This window comes from Daucus carota, chromosome 4, assembly GCF_001625215.2.
Source record: "Daucus carota subsp. sativus chromosome 4, DH1 v3.0, whole genome shotgun sequence".
NCBI classification, from domain to species: Eukaryota; Viridiplantae; Streptophyta; class Magnoliopsida; order Apiales; family Apiaceae; genus Daucus; species Daucus carota.
In genome coordinates, this window is record NC_030384.2 from 35,288,763 (window position 1) to 35,299,530 (window position 10,768).

Sequence of the window (10,768 nt, forward strand, 5' to 3'; positions counted from 1 at the left end):
AATGATAACGTCAGACCATCGGCTTTATTTGGAGAGTTTTAAGTGAAGTAGCTATTAAACCAATAAGTATTCGACGTAATTAGCTATGTGTTGGTCTGTTTTATAAACTTAACATACTAGTTCCTCTCAAGCAACCTTTATTGTGTGGAAGTACCTGCTATCACTACGACATTGTATTTACGTGGCAATTGACATAATCAAAATCCAGAAATATTATTGCTTGAACTAAATTTTATTCTATCGATCTCTGATTTTTTTTTTTTTTATATGATATCTCATTCAACCTCAAAAAACAGAAATGTATACTGCAAGAATGAAACAGAAAGCTCATTTCAAGGGTAAGCAACATAGGGCAGATACAGATCTTCCGACCCCCTTACCCAGAATAATATGTATTTTTTTTTAATTAAAGCAATAATTGATTAATTTATCTCGATCCAAAGAGATAACATTGATAAAACCAAGAGAGGCATCCATAGGTAGACTTGTAGACTCTGTTCCACACCTTAAGTTAGAATGACGAATGTTAACATTTTATTACATTTCCGCTTTCAAGTTTTTTAATTTTAAATTATGAGATCGTTTGAGTTAACTTAAAATAAGGGGGTGTTTGGCTAGCCTTTAAACCTAGCTTCTCGATTTATAAGTTAGATGCACTTATTTGTATCGTTTGTGTAAAAAGTCAAGAGACACTTCTAAAAAGTTAGGAATGTTAGCTTTTGTTTCACGACTTCTACTTATTTCTCCAACATTTTAATCACTTATAAGCTTTAATTTGCTTCTCACTTCTATATTACTTCTTGCTTAAATAAAAAAAATTTAAGATTTATAAGTGATTAAAATAAAAAATGAAGTGAAAGTTAGAAATAAATTAAGACTTATACGTGATTAAAGTGTTTGGAAATAAAGTATAAGTCATAAAATAAAATCATCAAATAAAAGCTAATATTCTAAATCTTTTATAAGTATTTCTTTAACTTTTTACCCAAAGAATACAGTAAAGAATACAAGAAGTGATTCTAACTTGTAACGTCGAGCTTAAAAGCTCGGGCCCACGGTAACTCAACGATGAGAAAAAGGAAGACTCGTAAGTTGCATAGTACTGTGAAATCAGGTCATGTGCTCTTTTAATGATTTACGAAAATAACCAATATTTTAGTCTACACTATTATTAGTCAAGAAATTAATGTGTATTTTACTACCCTATCTATGCGACCCATTGCTTAAAAAACAGGGCAGTGTCTTTTACTGCAAATATTAAAATACGGTCCAGAGTTGTATTATATAATACAAAAATGTAATGCAACGGTAGTATGTAAATAATAAATTAAAAAAACTGCATCAAATGAATTATTTAAATGGGATTGAATAATTGATAAGTACAGAGTGCTAGTAGTACTTGCTAGTAGCAACAGCAGGGAAGCCTAATCGAGACACAAGAGTGGCACATGGCCCGAGAACATGCTCCGACTAGAACTCTTTAATCTCCGTTTGTAGGACCTCCAAATCATTAATGCTCTGTACCTCTTTCTATCAAGTACTAACATGGCTACTGCGCCTAGTTGGCGTGTTTTTTAGTTTCATATTTGCGTTTCTTTTATCAAGTGGTGTTTCCGCATCGTTGAGGAGAGAACATGTCGCGACGCTGTATCATAAATTGGGAAAAAAAAAAAAAGAAGGTGAAACTAATGAGAGATATATTTGACTAACCAATTAATTAGGAAATTGATTAATAATCAAAATAACTAATGAGTAATGAGTTCATTAGTCAATATTAATATTTTTTGATATAATTATATTTATAATTTTCCCAAAATTTTTACAAATTTTTATATTTTGAATATCTTTCGATTGATTAATTCGATATTAACCGATTAATTTTCGGCTGATACAGTTGGCCGATTTTTATATCAACCGAATTTTGTTTGATTTTAAAAATTATATTGATATTCGTTCGATTATTGATTAAAGTAGAGAATATTGTTCAATGCAGTATCATTTCATATTTATTATTTGATAAAACAATTAGAATTTATTTCAAAAAAAATAGATTTTGATATATTTTATTCAGAAATAAATTTAGCCAAAGTACCTTATAATATCTGTACTTTCATATTAACGTGTGGCACGAGAAGCCCGGTCTCAAGGCTCACACAAATCTGCCGATAAAAAAATACGAGGAAAATATTACGCAACATACATTTGCAAATTACATGAATTTCACAGACATATACACTAATATTAAACTCTGAATGATTTGTCTAAGATCTAAATATATCATGGTAGCGAGGTCTGCCTTTAGTAATTTTTATATCTGACAAATATGCTATATCAAGACTAGTTGCTCCAATTATTTGGGCTATTTTTCGCCTTCATTTCGTAAATTATATTATAAACAACGCTTACCAGTTGGGTAACATACACTAATATATTTAGATACCGTTTGTTTATAATTCAGTCAATATAAACTGGGACATCATTGTATTAAAAATATGAACATCACCTGTACATAGCTTCTTTAGTTGACTTTTGTATGAAGTGGGAAGATATTCCACAAAGTTTAGCATGATATTTTATTTTAGCGTTAAATAATTTTAAGGTCTTGGTAACTAAGATTGAATTGTAGAGACAGTACTCCATACTTTATACTTTATAAGTTCAGAGTTCAAACATTCACTACTCGAACTGCTCCATATACTTACTTTCGAAATTTATATATTTTGTAAATCAAAAAGTTGATAATGAATTTATATTCAACAAAAGATTAAATACTTTTTTAACAGATTAGAAAAAACAAAATAAATAATTTAAAATACAATATTATTCTTTATTTTACACGTGAAGAAAAGCCAGGCTTATCCGGAGGATCCCTATTCCCTAGCGTCAACCCCCACTCCCCAGCACCCACCCGCCTTTCCATTCAACCTTTGACTAATAGTCTAATATAGAATAAAATTATGTTTTATAATCATAAATGTAGGAAATAATTCAAATAAATGTATTACGGAAGATAAAGCATAAAATTAGCAAATGCATACCACTTAGGTCCAACAAAATCCAGACATAAAATAAACAAACGCAATTATTTTTTTTCCCACAAATACGTAAAATTAATAAGAGATACCTTCGGATACCACAAAATCATATACTAGTAATATAAACCAATCTCGACGAAAACAAGTTAAAGTGCAAGATCATGATTTTAAACTTTATTCTAATTTTTTCAATACACTAAATCTTTTGTGATGTTTTTAAACTCAACTCTATTCTATTTTTCAATACAATAATTAATAATATATGAGATAAAATTATATCTCATTACCCTATCTTTTAATATTCATTTTTCTTAAAAAAAACATGTACGATAAGACGGAGGAAGTTATTTAGGGGGTGTTTGGCCCGGCTTAAAATCTCTGCTTCTCAGTTTATAAGTTAGAAGTACTTATTTGTACCGCTTATGTAAAGTACTTATAAAAAGCTAAGAACACTGATTTTTGTTTCATGACTTATACTTCTTTACCAAAATACTTTTATCACTTATAAGTTTTAACTTGCTTTTCACTTTTATTTCACTTCTTTACATTAAATAAGAAATATTTATCTTTAAACTCAGCCAAACGTCACCTTAATATCAAAGTTTTTTTTTAATGATCAAGCAAGCACTAAATAAATGTGCAGAGTATATTCTCTCTCAAATTAGGGTTTTGAGAGTCGACTCCCAAAACTAGCCGTCACTTCTTCATTCTTCACCTTCATCTTCTTCATCCACCGAATCCTTTTCGTTCTCCTATCTTCTCCACTATTTACCAGTTTTTTGTTTTTCAATAAAATCGAGTGTTGCTTAAACCTCGAAGATTCCAATCGAGTTTTATTCTCAGATCTGTTTCGTATTTGAGCTTGGGCTTAATTGTTTTCTGAATAAATCAGATCTTTTAAAATCAAAGGTCCGATTGTATTTTCCCGTCTCATCTTTTGGCGTGTGTTGATTTAGTACCCAATTTTTGGGTGATTCTGTGTTGTTATATTTGTGGTTATGTCTTTCTGTGTTATCAATAAGAATGATTGGGATGGAGTTTTGGGAGATCTGGCTTATCGCATCATTAATACTTTCGACATGTCTATAGCTGACTCCCGGCATGTAAATAGCTATAGTATGCTTGGAACGGCGGCGATCGCATGTGCTCACCTTTCACAAATTATAGTTGTTTATTATTCGAGGACTCTTGTTTCTCATTACTTAGTTTTTACAATTGAGTCGCCTGAACACCGCAACAGCCATGAAACTATTGTGAAGGTCAATTGTGAAGTTACCATTTTCGGGATTGATGTAGGCTGGATTACTCGAGAAGCCTTTGTATTCATTTTCAGTTTTAAGAATCCTTGGATTCAGTGTGTTAAGCAGTTTGGAAACAATGCGGCTATTTGTTTTACTCATTTTATTGTTTATCAACCTGATTGCATTGTCAGTTGAGGATTTGTCCCGACTAGACTTGTTTTAATTTAATGGAATGAATTTGTATTTTGTCAAAAAAAAAGAAAAAGAACGTGTTGAGTAAAAGAGATGTTTCAAAACGAGGGCCTCACACAGAAAGAACCGGCAGTTATTGTTGAGACTTGGCGACATATATACTAATACTATCCGAGTAGGTAAATAGTTACGTGGGACCCCTTACATCCGCAACAGACCTGTATACTCTGCATTATTGCAAATATTTTTCATCAAATAATTCGTTGACTGTTGTATATTTTAAATCGGATTCGGAGTTGAGAGTGGCAGAGTGCCAACCTGAAAGAAGATCTACCGGTAAATAATAATCAAAATTTAGACATTTCTGCATTTTTTTGAGCGAACATTTCCAACCTAAGAGTTGAAATTAGAAAGTTCCTGATATGCGAATATTTAAATATAATCTTAAAATCGTTCCTAACAAGTAAAGTGTTCATAGTTTCACAAAACTATCTGATAAAGGTCTCAAAATCCCAAAGTGCCCTTTTTGTTCATTTGCTAATTAAAAATAGTTACCCCACGCAACGGAGTAATCAGTCGGTAAAAAGAAATAATTACCGGTGGAAGTTGGAGTACTCTTTCAGTTGCATTTTGTTCACATTATCACATAAGAAAAATATGTAATAAAATAATGAAATAATTGTGGTAAATAAAAACAAACTCAGCTGTAAAATATGCACATCATGCATGTAACTACACAAGAGAGATAATTTAAATAATAGTGCGGTGGCGTAAGAAGGGTTTACTTCTTAATTTGGACTAATTTAAAAATACCAACTGATTGCTTTGCATGAGAGGGACAGCTTTGCTTCTTAAAATTAGTGTTTTAAAATTTTGATACAAGAACGGAAACACATCATTTATACATTATTCCTTTATGTCCGTAGTTAGACATTTTTTCACGTATTATTACAGAAATTATTTTATAATTAAATTAATATTTTTAAGATATATATTAAAATATTTTCAATTATTTCTAAACATATATTAATTTTACTCAAATCTTAAAAAATACTGCGAGGAAGTTAAAAAAAGAAACAAATTTTCCAAATTTTATACATTGTCATATGTTAATATATTGTTAATTTCATATTAATTTCCATACTATCAAAATAAATCACCGGATACAGTTTTTTTTCGTCTATCAATAGTTAGTCTGAGAATTTCGCGAAAAAATGTGAATGCTATTTATATTGCAATTTTTCTATTATTTTGTGGAAAATAAATTTATATTATCTTTTTATTTCATAGTATAGTGTTTATGTTAAAAAAATGTCCTCAACACCCACAATACGGTGGAAAGACACATATACCTAGTAGGCTAGTATTATGTACTAGCTAACACCTATTCACAATTGACGAAAAACCTTTACTTGAGATCTTTTAGATACGGGATAAATGTTTTTATTAATTTAAATAACATAGCGTAATTAAGTAGTCTAGTGAAAAACCTACTGTATCTTTTAAACATGAGATATCTGTTTTAATTTTACGTCATGTGAATGCCTAAGAATACATTGCACAAGTACGGTGAAATTGTAAAAAGGTCCCCCCATGGCAAACCATTGTGTTGTTATTTAGTTAGATATTAAGAGTTAATGGTGCAGCTAAAGCACAATTCTCCCCGCTTTTCATGGCGTTTCCCACGCTTTATTGGAATCTAATTATAGAAAACAAGCATGTATATAATATATTTCTATTATTTATTCATGTTCACATGCCGTTGCTTTGGCTTCACACATGATTTCAGTCTAAAATTTTATTACCGTCTTCTACTTCGGACTTCTGATTTTGTTACTTTGGTCGCTGTAAAACGCTGCCTTCTCTCCATGCCGATCGAAACACACGAACAGTCGGAGGATTGTCTGCTGAATTTTTATATGTTATCTAAAAGGTTGGTAAACGGCTCGTAGTTACCACCCGCCTGAGGTCTGAAGAGGCTGGCAGAAATTTGCAATGCGTTAAACCTAAAATTATTATGTTCTATTGCAACTTGAAAAATGACATTTAGTGCTTGTTTGGTTATGTAAGAAAGCACTTCTTTAAGAAGTTAAAAGAAGTTACAAATGTTAGCTTTTCTTTCGGAACTTCCACTTCTTTCCCAAACACTTTAATCACTTATAAATCTTAATTACTTCTAACTTTTAATTCACTTTTTTACTTTAATCAAGAAATACTTATTTTAAATTCACCCAAACAGCCCCTTAAAACAGGTTTTAACATTTATCGGATCGTAGGAACGATTTTAGATTAATTTCAAGTCATATTTTGAAATTTTCCGATTGAATGAGTAATCTTCGTAATTTGTTGATGCATTTGATGATGTTACTTTTATTCATAAACCGAGTAAGTTGTACTCTTTCCATTCCAGCTTAATTAACTCTATATCAGGACCTAATTCTGAACTTAAACATGTTTTGTCTTGAACCTTTGTGCATAACCTAGAAGCGTGTGTAACTGATAGGGAAGCGAAATAAATATATAAGTAAGCATATATAATTTATAACTGAAGTTCAAATTTTATAAATTCAAAAAATTCCAACACTATGATATTCTAAATTTGATTTCTATTTAATCATTATATATATGCTATATTATATTATATTATATTATATTATATTATATATATATTATATTAATTTTTTTTAGAGAGGTGTTTATGTTTTAGTAATCTTTATTTCTATATACAGTATAAACTCTTTAAATTAATACTCGCTAAATTAATAAACTCTCTAAAATAATAAATCTGTCTGGTCCCGACTTGGGCCAAGGTAAAAAATTGAAAAACTCGATAAAATAATAAGATAATAATTTTTCGGGAGATCCTTTTATAAATTTCGGTTCCAAGAAAATCATAAATTAATTTATAGCAATTGAAAAAAAATATATTACACTCGATTGAAATATATTACATTTACTGTACAATACTTCAAAAGTCATGATTGATTTCCAATATATATGATCAATTTACGTTGTCGTTATTGATTTCAAATATATATGAACACAGTAGTTATTAATTTACATTTTACGTTGATTCCCAAGGTTCGCTGCAATGTAATTTCTAAGAGAAATAGACTAATTTGTCTTTTTGTTTGGTATGCACAATATAATCGGTTAAAAACTCTTTAAATTAATAATTATTAATTTATGGATAAATTAATAACTCTCTAAATTAAGAAATTTCTTCGGTCCCGACATTATTAATTTATAGAGTTTTTACTGTAAAAACCGGTCTTAAAAATGAGCTCTTTAAGACAAGTTTTGAAATCTATTATCAACTAGTGGAATAGTATTCAAGATAGAGCCTTCGATCGTTTTATGGCCTACATGAATCAGAACGATGGTGACGAATACTCGCAAACCCCCGTATATAAGAGAGGTAAGATCAATGCAGATGCTACCTTCTTTGACGACACCAACAGCTATAGTCATGCTTTTATTGTTCGGAATCACGAAGTTAAGCTAGTTGAAACACATTCAAGAAGCTTGAGAGTAAGCTAGGTTCAGATTTGGCAGAAGTTATCAGCATTAGAGAAGTTTTAAGATGGGTTAAAATATAATGACCGTAATGGTACAATTGTGAAGTCCGACTGTTTGCAAGCAGTCCAGCCTATATGCAACTCAATATATATCATGTGGATCGTATCTGGGAAGAGTTGTGCAGGAATGCCGAGATTTACCAGCAAGTTTAAGTAACAAAAGCGTATGTTTTAGATTTGTTAAAGATCCGAGAACAAGGTTGCTCACTTTATAGCGAGAAATCATTGTCCAGGAACTGATCGTATATGGCGAGTGGGAGATGTCCACTTTGAATATATTCATATATATAGTGTTGGATGACTTGCGGTTTTAATAAAATCGTTTCATTTTCTGGCGGAAAAAGAAGAAGATAAGTTTTAAAATTAAGTAAGATACATACGTATAAGTTTAAATAGTTACCCAAATTTCAGTTAGAATGAGATTTTTTATCACCCTATAAAATATGACACTGTTTATTTAATTTTTTAAATCTAACTTAATAAGAGATCCATCACTATTTCACTAATTAAAAAAGTTTCTCACTCCGTGTATAAACTCAATCTACTTTTCATTTTATTCAACAAGAAGACCTGGATTTCTAGTCCATTACAATAAAACAATCATTTATTAGATTACACATAATTACTAATACAAATAGTTAAGTAACTCATTATATTTTCACCAGGTTCCAGGGTATTCATAAACACACACCACCGATCTCTTTCGGTTAAATGATAAATTTTTACTTATTAATAATAACAATCTTTTTATATGGTTAAAAATTTCTGTCAAATAAAAAATAATTGATAATGTGCGCTCGTGAAGACACACCGCAATCACCTTTCATAATCATAATAATTAAGTCCCTTCTAGTTAATTGATATACGAATAAAAGATGTCATTAATTATAACAAGTTATAGACTGACCAACCAAATTTCTAGACATACGAGTTTAAGGGATGTATTCAACTGAAATTTTAATTGATTATATACTTAAATTTTTAATAGATTGTATTTGATTTTAATTTTATACTAATTTTTAATATGTCGTAGAATTGATATGTATTCTTTAAAGTTTAAGTACAATACTTCCAAATTTCATGGACTTTGGTGAAATTTTAAGAAACATAAAATATAATGAACAATTACACAAAATCCATCATTTTATGAAATCCAATAATTGCATCAGTATTTGAATATCATCAGATTTTAATAAATTTTAAATAAATCTGATTGAATACCATCGAATTTTTAAATATAATGTAAAATTCATATTAAATACCATCAAATTATGTAGAATAATTTAAAATTCTAATTGAATGCCTCCCAATACTGTTACATTTTTTAACATCTGAGTTGAATATCCCATACATCATAAATAAAAGAATATCTTTTACAATTACAATTGAATACCCCTAAAGTTATAATACAGATTTAATTAATTTACTGACACTGGTGTAGATTCTTTTAAAAGATTTTCTACAAATAATGTCAGAGATACTTTTAAAATGTTATCCAAAAAAGAAAATGTTAAATCCAGAACAACATTTTTAATTACAGAGCATATTCAATTCTCAGCTCCCTTACATCTACACAAATTATACACTTTTAATACAAATTCTTGCAAATTACTCTGGATATTAAAAGATGGCTCTGGATATAATATTTCCCTTCAAAAACTAAATCAATAGTCAATTGTCTTTTTTCTTTTTTAGTTTAAAATTGAACTTGCAGTTAGAAAAGAGAACATGTATAGGTGCGAAGCTTAATCACGGGGCCAAAATGAGCATTGTAGAATCAAACTGAGGACAGGTAGATACACCGCATTTTGGACGGCGTGAGGTTACAACGTTTTGATTCCGTGTTAGCAACCGACAGGTCAGCGGCCAGAAGAGCTCCTCTCTCTCGACATTTACCGTTTGTTATTTACTGTTTTAGAATCTACCGCTGACACCGTTACTGTAAATAAACTTCAGGTTGGTTAATAAAAGAACATCCCAGGGGTCATTTGTTTACTCTTTAATGAACCTTAACGAATCACACGAGCTGATTAAGTTGGATTTTGAAGTTTTATTTACTAAAATATTCGGCTCGATTAATGTTAAATCGGACTCCTGATATATACTTACTAATCAAACTCATGGATCATGTTACTTCTTATAAAATGTATTCTTTCATTTGAAAATACTACACCGCTGCAACTATCAATAACATAACATAGTAATAATTCAAGTTGCTGTTTTAAAATTTCGGTCAAAAAATATTAGGTCTTGCACATTATGAGAAAATATACTTGATCACTTAATTGATTGAGTGATCGTGTTCCATCCAAAAAATTTATTAATGCAATAACACTCCTTAAGTTTAATATATAAATATTTTATATCAATAATTATATATCTAGTTCATAATTCTAATATCTAATCACACAATCAAAAATGATAGTATTTAGCAAAGCAAAAGAAATAATGTGCAATTAACTTTGTCTAAATTATCATAAAAAGATTTTTTAGAGTATCTCCAGTCCGTTAATATACTTAGCTAAAAATAATTAATATATATTATAAATAAAATTAGAAATTATTTAAAAAAAATTCAACTGCAATAAGGACATGTAAAATTCCACATCAATTACTATATTGAAACAAATATATTTAATATATAATAATTTAAAATAATAATAAAATACCAATTTTAAAATATAACTAATGAATATAGTAACTATAATCGAATCAAAACAAT